The 17,908-nt window shown below is 37.1% G+C and overlaps 1 pseudogene; it reads right to left on the bottom strand.

Moving 5' to 3' along the window:
* Positions 1-6,733: 6,733 nt before the first annotated feature.
* LOC123939218 lies at positions 6,734-7,801 on the bottom strand (annotated as a pseudogene).
* Positions 7,802-17,908: the final 10,107 nt, after the last annotated feature.

Raw genomic sequence — 17,908 nt, forward strand, 5'->3', positions numbered from 1 at the left:
TAGCGGAGAAAACTGGGGGAAGAAGAATGCCCTCCCTCTCACCTGCAGGTAATCATCTTCTGTCCTAAAGCATAAATTTTGATTACCCAGATTATTTTAGCTTTCAGAGTCTCATAGGTTATTAGTGGTAATAAAATCATTCAGCCTTATAAAAATTAAAAAAAAAAAATTTCCAACCACAGTATTTAACAATCTGACCTCATAGCACATTATCCACCCACTATGGGAAAGTAATTTTCTCTTTGCTGTCAGTGTGATCCTTTTTTCATTTCTCCAGCTACAATTCCAAAAGAAAACAAAGTGATGTGACTGAACTCATGAGGGCACACATGTTTGCAGCCAAGAAATGGGGGGTTTTGTGTGGTTTTGTTTCATCTGTTTTTCTGTAGAAAGCTAACTAGCCAATGTGGATGTCAAAATTAAGACCTCATTCACACTGTCCTTAAACCCAAATGAGGTGATCACCTAGTAGAGAGGTGAAATCCTTCCAACTCAGCTAATTTTTTCCTCACCACCCAGATGACTATGGCTTTGAAACATATCTCAAGGACTCTGCACTGACTGTCCTGAAGAATCTTCTAGAAATTTCCTGCCCTCAACTCTCCTTGCTAAAATGTGCATTAAAGTTTATGTTTATTTTTAATAGTTGTTCATGTCTAATACCTAAGCCTTCACAGACCAGTAGGCAAAAGTTACTGTTATCAACAAGTGTCTCACATTTCTAGGAAAATGCATGTTGGCACAGCTATGAAACAGCAGTATTCTTTGTGGATCTGTGTCTATTTATGGAGTGAGGAACTGAGTTTTCAAAGAGCCCCATGAGGCATGCAGAAATCCAAGCAGGCACTTGGAAAAGCAACTGTGTTCTAAAAAGCTACAAAAGTGTATATATAATATGATTCTGGTGTTGTTTTTTTTAATTCCACATGCTGAGACTGAGAAACAGGGAACAAAATACTTCTAAATGTTATGAATAGAAGAATTACATTTTTTTCTTTTTTCCTATACGCTCCTATGTTTTCCAAAATATCTGCCACAAACTTGCTATTTTTATAATCACATTTTTTGAAAGCATATGAAAGAGGAGAAGACTCTTCTTTCCATTACTGCTGATCTGAAGCCTATATTATCTGAATTTTAGAGTATTTGGTTATGAAAATGACTTCCCCCAAATATATTTGTGGTACATCCAAGAGATAAATTATGTCTTTTTTTTTCTTTTTTAAAAGATTTTATTTATTTATTTGACAGAGAGAGAGAGAGAGAGACAGCAAGAGAAGGAGCACAAGCAGGGCGGGGTGGGGGGGAGTAGGAGAGGGAGAAGCAGACTCCCCACTGAACAGGAAGCCTGCCACGGAAGCTGCATTCCAGGACCTTGGGATCCTGACCTGAGCTAAAGGAAGACACTTTACAACTGAGCCACCCAGGCGCCCCTTCTATCTGCTTTATATAAAGTTTCTTTTAATTGCAAATTGTTTGCATTTACAGTCACTAAATCACCACTCTGCTTGAATTCCTCTTTTCTTGGTCACATCTAGTAAAGTATTTAACAAAACAAGAATGCTTAACACGGAGTTACCACATAACAATTGCTTTGGACATCTTGTTCAACAGTCTTTGGGGATCCTGACTAGTAACTCTCTACTTAACTACACGCTCTCACCAGATAACACATCCTTCTGCTGCTGAGAACAAGTAGGCAATCCTAATATGTTTTCTTCAAGCAAATATGTTAGGAATTTTGCATGGAGTAGAGTCCGAACCAAAAGAAGACAGAGGGAGCTAATCATTGGTTATATATAGCGCATACATCAAGGACGAAGGTATGAAAAATGTCGGTTTGAATAAGAAAAACAAGAAGAAGAAATTTTCAGAAGTGTTTTGCTTAAAAAAAAAAGTCTATTCAACAGCCACATTTGAAACGGAGTTTACCAGTTGTTACAGTAAATATATTCAAAGTGAATCATATAACCACTAATTAGGTTTGAATCACTCAAGTATACATTTGCTGTGACAACAGTTTTCCCTTTACAGATCATCCCTCTATTTATAAAAGAGCTGAAAATTAACATTTCCTGCTTTTGTCAAACTGACGCAGATTTCAATAGTTCCCAGCAAACATCTGAAGGATTCTTGCATCCTGAGATCATCTGGCCATTATGTTTTCAAGTGTTGTCTCCTTTCAAGAACTGGGTGAGACGCACAGAATAAGTGATTGCAGATTCTTTGTAAAATAGCAACAAGAAGACAACAAAAATACCCGTAGGAGAGATCATGGGTTACCATTCATGGCAGATGGGACTCAACATAAATTGACAGTGGAAATTTTCCTTCTGTTTTGCACATGACTAACCACATGTGAAGCCCGAGCCCCAGAGAAATAAAAAAAACAAGACTGTGTAGCTGTGTTTTTAGTACTGGGATTAGTAGTAGATCCAGATTTAAGCAGATTTTTTTTTCATCCTAATTGAAATAGTTTCTTAAATAACATTGTTTTAAGAGCCTGTGTTGGTTCAGATACCAAACACAGCCTAATGCCCACTCATTTTCATAAGTATTCGTCTCAAAGGGGGACAGTTTTCTGGGTAATTTTAATATAGATAGTCTCCCCTAATCAACATCAGCCACCCCGTGAGATGCTGCTGCCTGGAAGGAAGCCGTGTTTTTCTCCAGGCCTGACACCTGAAAGTGCTAACTAGAGGAAAAGTATTCTCATTCTTATGGTGGACTGGGTGCTTTCAACTCTCTGAAAAATAAAAGTGCTGTTCAGATCCTGAAATTCACTGCACATGCGGGGACATCTTAAGATCACACAGTCTCAGGTCTTGAAGGAGTAAATAAAGTCATGCATTGTCTTGCGATTTACCCAATTCCTCAAGTGGCACACCCACAGTCAGTTGCATAAAGGTCAATTATCTAGAAGATGTTTCCAACTTATTTTTCTGAGCATGTTCTTGTCTTCAACATCTTTCTCATCTCTTACTCTTTTAAGTTTTCGTTTCCATTTCTTTTTTTTTCCCTTAAAATCTCTATACTTCCTCATGCTCCTTGTAAGCTTTTTGTGATTAAATAATTCCTCGAGTTGGAGAGTCAATTATCATATGGTTTCACTTACTTGTGGAGCATAAGGAATAACAGAGGACATTGGGTGAAGGAGAGGAAAAGTGAGTTGTGGAAATCAGAGAGGGAGATGAACCTAAAAGACTGTGGACTCTGAAAAACAAACTGAGGGTTTCGGAGGGGAGGCAGGTGGGGGTTGGGAGGGCCTGGTGGTAGGTATTAAGGAGGACATGTATTGCATGGAGCACTGGGTATGGTGCATAAACAATGAATCTTGGAGCTCTGAAAAAATAAAATTAAATTGAAAAAAAAATTCCTCAAGTTGAATTCTTGGCAACACATTATTCTGAAATCCACTCAAAATTGATATACTGAGCTCACTTTTTAAGAGATGGATGGTCCCACTCTTTTGAATCTGTTGCTATAGTCATGTCCTGGCATTCCCTAGTAATTTTGCCTTCTGCAACACCCTTTGTATCTTACCAACAAGTCCACGATGTTCCTCATCTATGAAATGTCTTTCACACACCCATGTTCATGTTTCACTGTCAAAATAGCACTCATCTTTCCAGGACTTGTTTAAATGACACCTTTTCCCTGTAGCTTTCCCCTGAATATTTTATTTATAATTACACTATGCTTTGGCTAATAAATAGCCCTTTCTCACCTGGAAAGTTTCGCTCTTTGACAAGATCCTCCAGACACAGGGACAGAAAGGTAAAGAAGAAAAGAGGTATGCACCTAGCTAGCCAAGTCAACTAAACCAACCTTACTAATCAATGAGATGGTCAATGTCAGAACGAAAGCACCCTCACAATCAATACCTCTCCCCAGGCACCCATTAGTCAGCATTATACTCTGTAGTTCTGGGGCTTCTCTCTTTTCACCATAAACATCTTTGAGGGCTTATTTATACGTGTAACTCAGCATCTGGTCAATACCTATTGCTTACTCAATGCTTAACAAATATATGTTGACACGAGCTGAATTTTTCAACTCCAGTTTTTCTTGTTTGTTTCTTTTGGAGCTTTCTATTTGTTTTTGGTTCTGGTTTTGGTGTTGATTTTCTTTGGTAGACATAGGAACATTTCATGGCAAGAATGATTACAAACAGTAAAACAGGCTTTCAAGAGGGTAGACGAACCCCCTCACTGGAAATCATTGTCAGTGGCATTGATCATCCATCATTACTATAAAATTTAAGCAACGGTGTTGCTGACAAAGGAATTTAATTATGAAAGATTCCTTTTTGACTTCCAAAGCAACAGAAGAATAAGAATGAAGTTTAAGATTCTATACAGACAAAAATAGTGAGGTTACAAAGGAAAAAACAATTTGGTCTAAAAATTAAACACCAAACTCTCACAGACTGTGATTCTAAACCTCTCCCCCCACCAAGATTTTACATTTCATTCATAAGATATGTGTGTCACGACATCCAGCTTTCCTAGACTGAGGTTCAGAGTTGTGTTCAGAAAATGGTCTTTATTCTGATGCTGCCCTTTGAATGATCAGTTTGATCTCATGTTTCACACAGTAGAAACACAAACACAATCAGTATTTCTGAGTTTTTGACCATGTAAATTTGAGAAAAGAATCTTTCAAATGATAGCTTCTTGATATGTCTTTAGCCAAGCAAACAGACCACCCCAGAAAACTTAGTTTTGTATAAAAAAGCCTTCCCTTCAGAATTACATTTTTTAATCAAAGTGACATGAGAACATGGGGGAGAAAAGAATTATTTTTCTATAGAAACTGTGCATATGGGGGCACCTGGGTGGCTCAGTGGGTTAAAGCCTCTGCCTTCAGCTCAGGTCATGATCTCAGGGTCCTGGGATCGAGCCCCACATCGGGCTCTCTGCTCAGCGGGGAGCCTTCTTCCTCCTCCCTCTCTCTCTCTCTCTGCCTACTTGTGATCTCTGTCTGTCAAATAAATAAATAAAGTCTTTAAAAAAGAAAAAAGAAAGAAACCGTGCATGTGATTTTCCTATTCAGTTACCCCTCTTTCTAAGTACATTTTCATTAACAGTGCCATTTATTCACTCAAAAACTAATTACTGCCCTTATGGGCACCATGAGTACATAGAACTCAAGATAGTCAACAACAAAAAATAGCCAAGTTTTGCTCTGGCCTCATTTGAAGGGTTCAGTGTTAGATTGTCATATGATTAAAAAAAGATGCAGATGAGAAATATGAGAGGAGGAAGAAGAAAAGGAAGAATTAGGAGGAAAAGAAGTGAAGAGGAGAAGGAATGGGACACCTAGCTGGCTCGGTTGGAGGAGCACGAGACTCTTGATCATGAGTTCAAGCCCCACCTAGGAGGTAGAGTTTACTTAAAAAAAAAAAAAAAAGAATATCAATAACAAAAACACGAGAAGAAATAGTAATATTCCAAAGAAGTTATACATAAAAAAAGACATTATCTGCCTTGCTGCTGAGCATCATTGACAATTTGTTTTAGAATTGATTAAAGCAATACACACACACACACACACACACCCCTTTTCCCGCAGCGTTGTTAAAACTTACATAAAACTACAAAAAATCAAAAAATAAAGAATAAAACTTAAAAAAATCCAAAGGGAAAAAAAATACCATACTTATAGAAGAACAAAAATAATTACATCCAACATGTCCTCAAAACCATGCAAGCAAGGAGAGTGGAGTGAAATACTTGAAGTGTTGAGAGAAAAAAACCACCAACCTAGAATTCTATACCCTACAAAAAAAAACCTTCAAAAATAAAAGAGAAATAAAGACTTTCTTAGACAAACAAAAACTGAAGGAATTTGTTGCCACTAGACCTGCCTTGTAAGAAATGTTAAAAGAAGTGGTTTTTAAAAAATTTTTATTTATTTATTTATTTGAGAGTGAGAGAGAGCATGAGAAGGTAGAAGGTCAGAGGGAGAAGCAGACTCCCCATGGAGCAGGGTGCCTGATACAGGACTCAATCCTGGGACTCCAGGATCATGACCTGAGCTGAAGGCAATCGCTTAACCAACTGAGTCACCCAGGCACCCCAAAAGAAGTTTGTTAGAGTGAAGGAAAGTAATGTAGGTCAGAAATTCAGATATGTATAAAATAAGCAAGAGCATCAAAAGAGGAATAAGTGAAAATAAAATATTCAAGATGTTGACTTTTGCCAGTATGGATGGTCTGAGATGATACTCTTCTAGAGATATGTCATAAAGTATAAACAAAAAAGAAATACATGTATGTATGAAAGTAAAATCATTCTACGGAAATAAAGGATTGGGTTTTTTTGATAGGATGTTTACCTAACATCAGTCTAATTCTAACAACAGTCTAATTCCATCAGACTGGATATAAAAATGGAAAGAAGTTTTAAATGTCTCTCAAGAGTTAAATTTCCATTAATATGTGAATAATCAGAAAGCATTATGATTACTTAAAATAGATAGAAAAAGGCATCAGGGACCTGCTTCCTTAACATGTATCTTGGATTTTTTATTTTGTTTTGTTGTTGTTTTGCTGGGTACAGTATACTTTACTGATGACACATTACAAGGTAGGGCTCCCCCAAATTATCCCTTTTGCAGGGGGTCTGGGATGGAAACTGTGTAGAGGTTGGGAGATTCTCAGTGTGTTGGGGGATGGATTGGGGTGGGGTCTCCCCAGGAGCTGAAGGTCTCTCTCTTCCTCTTGCTCTCACTAGACTTTTTGGTCCAGAGGGCTCTTACTCCTTGAGGCCATGTGGACCATAAGGCCAAATTCATTGTCATACCAGGAAATGAGCTTAACAAAGTGGCGATTGAGGGCATTGCCAGCCCCAGTATCAAAGGTGGAAGAGTGGGTATCACTGCTAAAGTCGCAGGAGACAACCTCGCCCTCAGTGTACTGCAGGATGCCCTTGAGGGGGGCCCCTGATATCTGCTTCACAGCACTTAATGTCATGTATTTGGCAGCTTTCGCTAGGCAGCAGGTCAGATCCATGACTGACATGCTGAGAGTGGGAACACAGAAGGCCATGCCAGTGAGCTCCCCATTCAGCTCAAGGATGTCCTTGTTCTATAGCCTTGGTGACAAAAGAAGAGGAAGGAATGATGTTTTGGGCAGCCCCTTGGCCATCATGCCACAGCTTCCCAGAGGAGCCATCCACAGTCTTCTAGGCAGCAGTGATGGTGTGGACTGTTGTAATGAGTCCCTTCATGATGCCAAAGTTGTCATGGATAACCTTGGCCAGAGGGGCCAAGCAACTGGTGGTGCAGGAGGCATTGCTGACAATCTTGAGGAAGTTGTCATACTTCTCATGATCCACACTGATCACAAATATGGGGTCATTAGCAGAAGGTGCAGAGATGATGACCTCCTTGACCCCACTCTTCAAGTGAGCCCCAGCCTTCTCCATGGTGGTGAAGACACTAGTGGACTCTGCAACATACTCAGCACCAGCATTACCCCATTTGATGTTGGTGGGATCTCACTCCTAGAAGATGGAGATGGCTATCAATTGATATCAAGTTTCCCATTCTCAGCCTTAACTATTCTGTTGAATTTGCCATAGATGGACTCATACTGGAACATGCAGACCATGTAATTGAAGTCAACGAATGGGTCATTGATGGTGAAAATATCCACTTTGCCAGAGTTAAAAACAGCCCTGGTGACCAGGTGCCCAGTATGGCCAAATCCATTTATTCTGACTTTCACCATTGTGTCTTGGGGACACAGCTGAGACGGCACCAGAAGATGCATCTGTCTGTCGAATGTGGAGGAGCAGAGAGCCCAATTTTGTTGATTAGAGTTATACCCAGTGGTGTGCAGATTAGTATTTAACACTCCTCTTCTGTGGGCCAGTTTCCTCACACGTTTCCCTCTTTAAGACAATGGTGTTCAGCTTTCATGGTTATCATTTTGCCTATTGTTACTGACAAAGCCAAAGTTTTTCCAGCAACATTTTCGCCAAGAAAATTTGCAGCTTTGATGAACCCCTTACTAAGTGTAAATAAATTGGAAATTCAAAAGTAAGTCAATGATGTTACACTACTCAAACAGTAGTAAAGTCCCTGGGATTTTAGACACTCAGACTGAAATCTGATCAACTCTTAGACGACATGATTTTGAGCTTGCCAAGTAACCTCTGTAAACCATTTTTCTACATCTCTAAATTGAATATAAAAAAAAAAGCCAGCCTTACTGTTGCATAAAAATTAAACTAAATAATCCATGTAACAAATATCCAGTAATGACTACATATACAGACCACACAGACCAAAAAAATCAAATTCCATCAACTACTCTTATTCTTTGAGAGGAACAAGAGTATTTACAGTTATAAACTTCCAAACTAATAGTCTTTCCCATGTAAAAATGAATTCCCTTTCCTGAGTTATTTATAGTGGCACTTTAAATTTATTTTCAAAAATGAACAAGTACATTTAATTTAAAATTAATAAGACCATTATTGTGTATTCATTAAAATTTCATGTGATTATTGGAAGCATTTATAAGGTATGCAGTGGACTCATTATATAGAGAGATGGTAATTAAGCCTTAATAAATGGAATTTGAATTTATAAAAAGATATTATTGAATTTGAGACCTCTTATTTTAAAATCTATCTATAGTATCTATTTACTAGAGGCAAAGTAAGAAATTATGTGTTTTGTGAATATTTAAATAAATAGAATTAATTTTAGGAACAGATGACATAGGGTAAGTCTTCCAGTGAAAGATAATCTGTTGCCTGCTAGAAAACCATAATGCAATCAGGAGATTCTTCTGACTTTCTTCTCTGCATCTTCTCCTGTTTCAGCAATCAGAGTCATTACTTAATGATGACAACAGAGCCTCCCCTTTCTTCCTGTAAACACTGACAATAAGTGGCAGGCTTGTTCATGTGTTGTCACAAAGGTCAGTGTGTAATTGGCATCGCTAATAATACCTGTGTGATTCCATTTCATCTGCAGATAATTTCTCTGGTTTTCTTTTTTTCCCTTGTGATTTTGCAAGGGAGATGGAAATGTTTTATTCTACTTCTATAAAACATCTGGTCACTTGAATAGCTAAATCATAAATTTCAAGAAGGCATCATGACTGTTTTATTTAAAATTTTTTTTCCCAGCTGTTAGCTGGAATAGAACTAGGGTAGATTTAATACAGTTTTCTCAAGGGAAAGAAGGGAGGAAGGAAGGAAAGAAGGGAGGAAATACTGCAAAAATGTCTTTAGAAATTACTAGAATTGTTAAGAGCAATGTTTTCTGATCTCACATGTGAGCTCCTTTAAATTTTCTTCATAGTAATTGTTAAAGTTAAAATACATATACATGTATTTTCATATATATACATGTATATGTATATATGTATTTAACCAATTTAATTAATTAATGACTGCCTCCCCCACTAGATTATTCTACTTACAGCTATACTCCCAACTTATAGGATAGGACCAAACATATAGTAGGCACTCAGTAAACACTGATCAAGGAATAAATGCTTCCTGTCTTGGTAGCTCTGTGAGTTAGTAGACACCAAAACTCTATTTAAAGATTCAATGTCCCACTTTATACGACGAGAAAACTCTCTAATAAAAGAGCAAGTCTATTCGATAATATTTATTACATGATGGCATATGCCCCAAGATGTTCAGTTGGACTTTACACATGGGAAATCTTTAGAGATGAAGTTTCATCTCATTTTCTCCAAATAACCATGATGTGCAGACCAGCATTTGCATCCCCAAACACTTATAAAATATGTAATATATATTCCAAAATATATAACATATTATAAATTATATTTTAAATGATCTACTTCTCTCCAGACAAATGAGTTCCAGTTATTGGTCCAATTATTTAATCTTACTTTTGAATGTGGGACTAGTAATATTACAAAAACAAACAAACGTGTATCTTGTCAGGTCTCTGTGAGTACCACAAAGTTGTCTGTGATTTGCGGTCCATAGTAAGCTAAAATATATTCAATATATAGCCCTATATACTATCAAGGTAACCGTTGGGTCTCTTTTTTCCCTGCAAGGGAAAATACTCTAGAAAACTCCCAATTCATGAGCTAATAGGCTTTTTCACATTTTTTCCTCTCTCTTCTCAAAGGTGAGATGATTTCAAACTCAACATTAAGGAGTCTCTTATAAAAATATAAATTAATACAATATAAAACAACAGTAGCAATAATAATAGCTACCAATTATTAAGGATCTATTATGTTCCTAGCACTACACCAAACAATGGAAAAACACAACACTGAAAGTAAGCCTATTGTAAAAATCAGTTAAATATTCATATATCAGTTTAACCAAGCAGATTTGTTCCTTAACAAGATATCCTAGGTAAACCAAACTTCACAAGGGAAGGTATAAAGTTATTGTGAAACTTATTTTCTTGTGCATTGTTTGGAATGCTTCAATTTTAGAAAAACCAAAGGGGGGGGGGAATGGACAAAAACCAGAGTACAGTGAACTTTTCATTTGCAAGTTGCATATCTTTAAGGAATTCAAGTCATTTCCTAGGATTAAATTTATGAGTTAAAAATGAGAAATAGGATTCCGTTTGTTGCCTATTTTCCAGTGATGTTTCTGAAGTGGGGTTTACCCTGAAATAAGAGTCACAAATGTTGTTTCTTCAGGTCACATACTGGTGAAGGATAGTTAGAAGGCAGGTCAAGCCCGCCAGCCCCCTTTTTCTCCACATCCTTCAAGAGGAAACCACCCTCAAAAAAACTTGAACACTACCTTGGAAAGTGCCCTCCACCTTTTCCCCTGTGATAGATGACAAAAGCCTGATTGAATGACACGTCCATGGAGGGTTAATCAGATTAAAACAGCCTGCCAACAAGCCCAGAAGAACCCCTAGACTTAGAAACTCCAGGGGTGGGGCGCCTGGGTGGCTCAGCGCGTTAAGCCTCTGCCTTTGGCTCAGGTCATGATCCCAGGGTTCTGGGATCGAGCCCCACATCGGGCTCTCGGCTCAGCGGGGAGCCTGCTTCCTCCTCTCTCTCTGCCTGCCTCTCTGCCTACTCATGATCTCTGTCTGTCAAATAAATAAATAAAGTCTTAAAAAAAAAAAAAAAAGAAAGAAACTCCAGGAGCAATCCTCTAGAGTCCCCTCCCTCTTTGGAAGTTTTGTACTATCATATCACTCAATAAAATGTTGCTTTGCTGCCCACAACTCGCCTGGTCTACCTCTTCATTCTTTGAAGTGGTGTGACCAAGAACAGTGGGCACCAAAGGAAAAAAAAAAAAATCCTGTAACAGTATCTTCTATCACTTTTACCTAAAATTGGAGAATCAAAATTCCAAATGGTTTTTCTAATTGAAGAAATCAATTAAAATGACACCTTAGAATTTTCAATAGTAATCGCTCCATCGGTAATAAAGAAATTAACTTTGTTCCTCACACACAAAATTACAACTTCTGTGTTTTGGTTTTGCTTTTTTTTTGTCACTCTTGGTTCCAAGTGTCACTGTAGATATAAAGATGGATAGTGCTGCAAAGTCGTTTACCCTAAACCATAACTCGATCACTCAGTACCAGAGTCGAAGTAAATTAACCCGCTAACAGTAGTCACCAGATTTTTCATTCCTAAAGAAGACAGTTCATTTAGTCTTCTACTCAGTAAAACAAGTTATATGTAAAAATCTTTTATCTTGGGGCACCTGGGTGGCTCAGTGGGTTAAAGCCTCTGCCTTCGGCTCAGGTCATGATCCCAGGGTCCTGGGATGGAGCCCCACATTGGGCTCTCTGCTCCGCGGGGAGCCTGCTTCCTCCTCTCTCTCTGCCTGCCTCTCTGCCTACTTGTGATCTCTCTCTGTCAAATAAATAAAATATTTAAAAAAAAAAATCTTTTATCTTCACAACACCAAGACTGATAGAACATTCCTCTAGAGTAAATGAACTTTAAAAGTTAAGTATCACTAACGGTGAGACTTTTGCTTCCAACCACGACGAAGTAACTGATATCAATTAACCCTTCTGGGAAAACAACTCCAAAACTGAACAGTATATCTGAGACAAAGATTTTCGAGAATGGGATATGTTGAGAAAAGGAGGACACGTGAAATTGGCTCCACATTTCTTGTAGCTTTCTGCCTACAGACACCATCTTGACAATGCATAGAAAAGTAGCCCCCAAGCAAAGAGTGGTGGGAAAGACAATCTGCGTTGAGGAGAAAAGGTGAGAGTCAAGGTCGCAGAAACAGCTGATTGTATAAGATAGAGGAGCAAAAAAAGAGAAGGAAGCACAAATCCAGCAACCCAGATGTCAGTGTGAAAGCTTGCCTCAGGCCTTTGGCTGAGAGCAGGGCTGGTGTGTAAACAGTGAGATGCCACAGGTGGAAGGTGCAGAGAGAAACTGGAGCCCCAGCCAAGCCAGAGGCAGGAAGGTCACCATGTACATTTGCCATTCTGTGGAGATCCCAAAAGGTCACACCTTACAACTCAGGATTATGCCCTATATTGAAGGCCATAACCAAGAACTAAGGACAAAACGGAAATAAGCCTAAAACCAAGACCAGCAAGTACAAAAGGATTCACTAATAACTGCCTGCAAAAAGAAGAAAAAAACAAAACAAAACCACCAACACTCAAAGGAAGACAACATAATCTACTGGCAGGAGGGGTAAGGAATTCGAAATGTGTATAAACCTACCAACGAAGCTCAAAAATACAGAAAGAAAAAAGGGACAGAATCAAATCCAAAACATTGGTAGACACGTTTCAAATAATCAATGCAAAATAAAATACAGTTTAGGTGTTCATTTGAATTTTGAAAATTATGTATACCTATATCCACTACTGCCACACATATACACACAAAAAACAAGATACAGCACATTTTCATCACCCCCAAAATTTCCTAACACCCTTTCCTAGTCAAACAGCTACCTTGATGCCAAACAATCACTCTGATGTCTTTATCATAGTTTAGTTTTGTCTTTGGAGTTCGTGTAAATAGAAACATATAATATGTAGTACTTTCATGTTCGGTTTTGTTTGCATAATGTAATGATTAAACATTAAGATTCAAACACCTTGTTGCCTATATCCATAGATTTATTGCTGTATATACTTTTCCATGGGTGAACATATCACAGTGTATCCATATTCCTTTTGAAAGACATTTGGGTTGTATCCCATTTCTGCCTATTATGAACAAGGCCACTATAAACATTCTTCTGCAAGTCTTTCTGTGAATATGTTTTTATTTCTCTTGAAAAATACCTAAGAATGAAATTGCTGGGTCATAGGAGATTTATGTTTAACCTTATAAGAAACTGACAAATAGGGTGCCTGGATGGCTCAGTAGGTTAAGCCTCTGCCTTCGGCTCAGGTCACAATCTCGGGGTCCTGGGATCGAGTCCCACATCGGGCTCTCTGCTAGATGGGGAGCCTGCTTTCTCCCTCTCTCTCTGCTTGCCTCTCTGCCTACTTGTGATCTCTCTCTGTCAAATAAATAAATAATATATTTAAAAAAAAAGAAAGAAACTGACAAATATTGTTCCAAAGCTGTATTGCTTTAATCGTCCATAAAAAAAAGTAGGAGAATTTCAGGAGCTCCACATGTTCACCAATATTGGGCATTTTTAGATAAAGATATAGTTATAGACATAGATATAGGTATATAGATACATTGTTGTTAGATATATAGGTATCTTTTTTTGCTATTCTAATAAATGTGAAACAGTATCTCACTATGGTTTGAATTTTTATTTCCTATTTCCGTGGTGAGAAATGATGATAAACATCTTATTATGTGTTTAATGAATGTTCATATATCATCTTTTGTGAAATGTCTATTCAAGCAATTTGCTTGTTTTTAAAATCTGGGACATTCATGTTCTTATTATTGAATTCCAAGTGTTCCTTGTACTTTTTTATGCAAGTCATAAAACTTTTTTCCCAGTTTCTGGCTTTTATATTAGACTTTTTTCATATTAGTTTTACATTTTATATTTATTTTTTCATGATGGGTTTCGATGAAACCCACTTTATCAATAATTTCATTGAAAGTTTGTGCTTTTTATGCATCAAGCAAGAAATCTTTGACTCCACCAAACTCACAAGATACTCTCTTATTTTCTTTTTCTAGCATAAGCTTTATGTTCTGCTTTAAATTTTCAATAAACTAACCACCACAAATTATTTTATTATTTTACTGAAATACAGTTAACATATTACATTAGTTTCAGGTATGCAATATAATGATTCAACAATTCTATACATTGCCCAGTGTTCATCCAGATAAGTGTATGCTTAAACTCCTTCATTTATTTCAGTCTTCCCCCACCCACCTACTCTGACAACCACCAGTTTGTTCTCTTTATTTAAGAATCTGTTTCTTTGGGGCACCTGGGTGGCTCAGTGGGTTAAGCCTCTGCCTTCAGCTCAGGTCATGATCTCAGGGTCCTGGGATCTCTCCCCATATCGGGCTCTCTGCTTGGCAGGGAGACTACTTCCCCCTCTCTCTCTGCCTGTCTTCTGCCTACTTGTGATCTCTCTGTCAAATAAATAAATAAAAACTTAAAAAAAAGAAAAAAAGAATCTGTTTCTTTAAAAACAAAGAATCTGTTTGTCTCTTTTTTTTTCTTTGTTCATTTGAAAGTTAAATTCCATTTGAGTGAGATCATATGGCATTTGTCTTTCTCTCACTGACTTATTTTGCTCCATCCATGTTGTTGCAAATGGCAAGATTTCATTCTTTTCTATGGTTGAGTAATACTCCACTGTGTATATATACCGTATTTTCTTTACCCATTCATCTATGAATGGACACCTAGGTTGCTTCCACAGCTTGGCTTTTGTAAGCATGTTACTATAAATAAAGGGTGCACATATTATTCTGAATTGGTGTTTTCACTGTCTTTGGGTAAATACCCAATAGTGGAATTACTGGATCATACGGTTATTCTACTTTCAATTTTTTGAGGACTCTCCATACTGTTTTCCACATTAGCTGCTCGAATTACATTCCCAACAGTGCACAAGGGTTTTCTCCGCATCCTTGCCAACACTTGTTATTTCTTATTCTTTTGATTCAAGGGATTCTGACAAATGTAATGTGGTATCTCATTGTAGTTTTGATTTGCATTTCTCTGATGATTAGTGATGCTGAGTATCTTTTCATGTGTGTGTTGGTCATCTGTATGTCTTTCTGGAAAAACATCTATTCAGATCCTTTGCCCATTTTTTAAACATTTTTAAAAATTCTATTTATTTGAGAGAAAGAGAGCACAGGCAGGAGGGAGAGGCGGAAGGAGAGGGAGATGGTCCTGGCTGAGCAGGGAGCTTGACACATGGCTCAATCCTAGGACCCTGAGATCATGACCTGAGCTGAAGGCAGAGGCTTAACCCACTGAGCCACCCAGGTGCCCCTGCCCATGTTTTAGTCAGACTGTTTGGGTTTTTGGTATTGAGTTGTACAAGTTCTTTTTTTTTTTTTTTTAAGATTTATTCATTTATTTGAAAGAGAGAGTGAGTATGCATGCACATGGTGGGGGGAGGGGCAGAGAGAGAGGAAGACAGAGAATCTCAAGCAGATTCTCCACTTAGTTGGGATCCCCCTGTGGGTCTCAATCCCACAACCCATGAGATCACAACCTGAGCCAAAATCATGAGTCATTGCCCAACCAGCTGAGTCCCACAAGAGCCCAAGTTTTACAAGTTCTTTATATATTTTAAATACTAACCCCTTATCAGCTAAATCACTTTCAAGCATATTCTCTCATTCAGTGAATTGTCTTGTCATTTTGTTGATGGTTTCCTTTGTTGTGCAAAAGATTTTTCTTTTTGTGTAGTCCTAATAGCTTGTGTTTGCTTTTCTTTCCCTTGTCTGCCTGAGAAGACATATCTAGATAACCGTTGTTAGAGCTGATGTCAAAGAAATTACTGCCTGTGCTTTCTTCTAGGAGTTTTATGGTTTCAGGTCTCACATATATGTCTTAAGTCTATTTTGAGTTTATTTTGTGTGTGGTGTCAGAAAGTGGTCCGGTTTCATTCTTCTGCATATAGCTCTCCTACCTAGATTATGTTTGTGTAAAAATTTGAGACAGATATCAAGGTTTCTTTTTCTCATTGAAATCCAGGTGTTCCAGTTACGTTTTTGACAAAGACTTTGCTTTTTCATTGATTTAACCTAACATTTTGCTCAAGTATCAATTGGCAATGTGTGTACTGGCACACACACACTCATATTGTTCTTTTTCTAGATTTACTCTTCTGTTTCATTGCCTTAAAATAGCTTATCCTCATTTATATAGAAATGTGTATTTCTATTTATTTATTAAACACACACATGGGAATATATGTATACATCTCTTACATATATTTTCTGGACTCTCTTCTCTTCTGTTAATTTATTCATCTGAACACACTAATGACGGATTATCTCATCTCCTACAGATTTATAGAAAATCTCAACATCAAGTGCAGTTGAGTTCTCCAACTTTGCTCTTTAGACTATTCTAAGTTGTTTGCATTTCCATACACATAAAGGTATGTACCTTATTATTTCTTCAAAATAGTCTGCTGGGACTTTGATAGAAATTGGATCTATAAATCAGTTTAGGTATAACAGAGAACTTAACAATATAACTCGTTCAATTCATGAACATGATATTATATATTTATTTAGGACTTCTGTAATTTCTCTCAGCAGTGTATCATAGTTTTCCATCTGGGGGTCTTACATATATTTCATTAGGTCTACTCCTTAGGATTTCATGTTTTTAAATACATTATGATGGTATTGGCTTTTAACTTAATTTTCAAATACTTTGCCGAATGTATATAGAAATGTAATTGATTTGTATGTTAATATTACATTCTTGATCTTTCAAAATACACTTTTGAGGTTAATCATTTTTCTTATAAATACCATAGTTTTCTAGAACTACAATGATGTCATCCTCAAATAATGACAGTTTTACTTCTGGTTTTTCAATCCATATTTTGTTTATCTTTGTTTTTCTGGACTATTTGATGTGGTTTTCTAGCAAAAGTTGAATAGAACTAGTGAGAATAGATATTTTTCCTTTTTTTCCAAAATTTAAGGGAAAAGGGAAAACATTAGCCATATTAGCTATTATAAAATATTAGCCATAGATTTCTCACAGATGACTTTTACCATTTAAGGCACTTGCCTTCTATTATTTGATGAGAAGTGATATCTTGAGGTTGCATCGAAATTTGTTATATGCTTTTTTTGCACATAATGGAAGATTACATGGATTTTTTTAAATTTTATTCTGTTAATGAGATTAATTATAATGTTTGATATTTAAATGGCAAATCAACCTCATTGATTCTTGGGATGAACTCTTTAGTCATGTGGTATTATCCTTTTTATGTGTTACTAGATTTGATTTGCAAATTTTTTAAAGAGAATTTTGTGTCTATATTCATAACATATTTGAAAAAAAATTTTTTTTGTGTGGTCTATGGGAGGTTTTAGTATTTAGGTTATGTTGGCCTTAAAAAAAAAGACAAAAAGAATTACGAGTCTTCCTCTGCTGCCATTTTTCTGAAAGAGCTTGTATATATTGCAATTATATTTTTAAAAAATATTTCTTACAGGGGCACCTGGGTGGCTCAGTGGTTAAGCCTCTGCCTTCGGCTCAGGTCATGATCTCAGGGTCCTGGGATCGGGCTCTGCTCAGTGGGGAGCCTGCTTCCTCCTCTCTCTCTGCCTGTCTCTCTGCCTACTTGTGATCTCTGTCAAATAAATAAATAAAATCTTTAAATATATATATATTTCTTAGAATGCCTGGGAAAAGACATCAAGGATGGAGAGTGATGTATGGGGAGGAGAGGGATTTAGTCCTCAAAAATTCAGCTTCTTGAGTGAGTAAATATTGCATTATTCATATATTCG

This window comes from Meles meles, chromosome 3 (assembly GCF_922984935.1).
Source record: "Meles meles chromosome 3, mMelMel3.1 paternal haplotype, whole genome shotgun sequence".
Lineage (NCBI taxonomy): Eukaryota > Metazoa > Chordata > Mammalia > Carnivora > Mustelidae > Meles > Meles meles.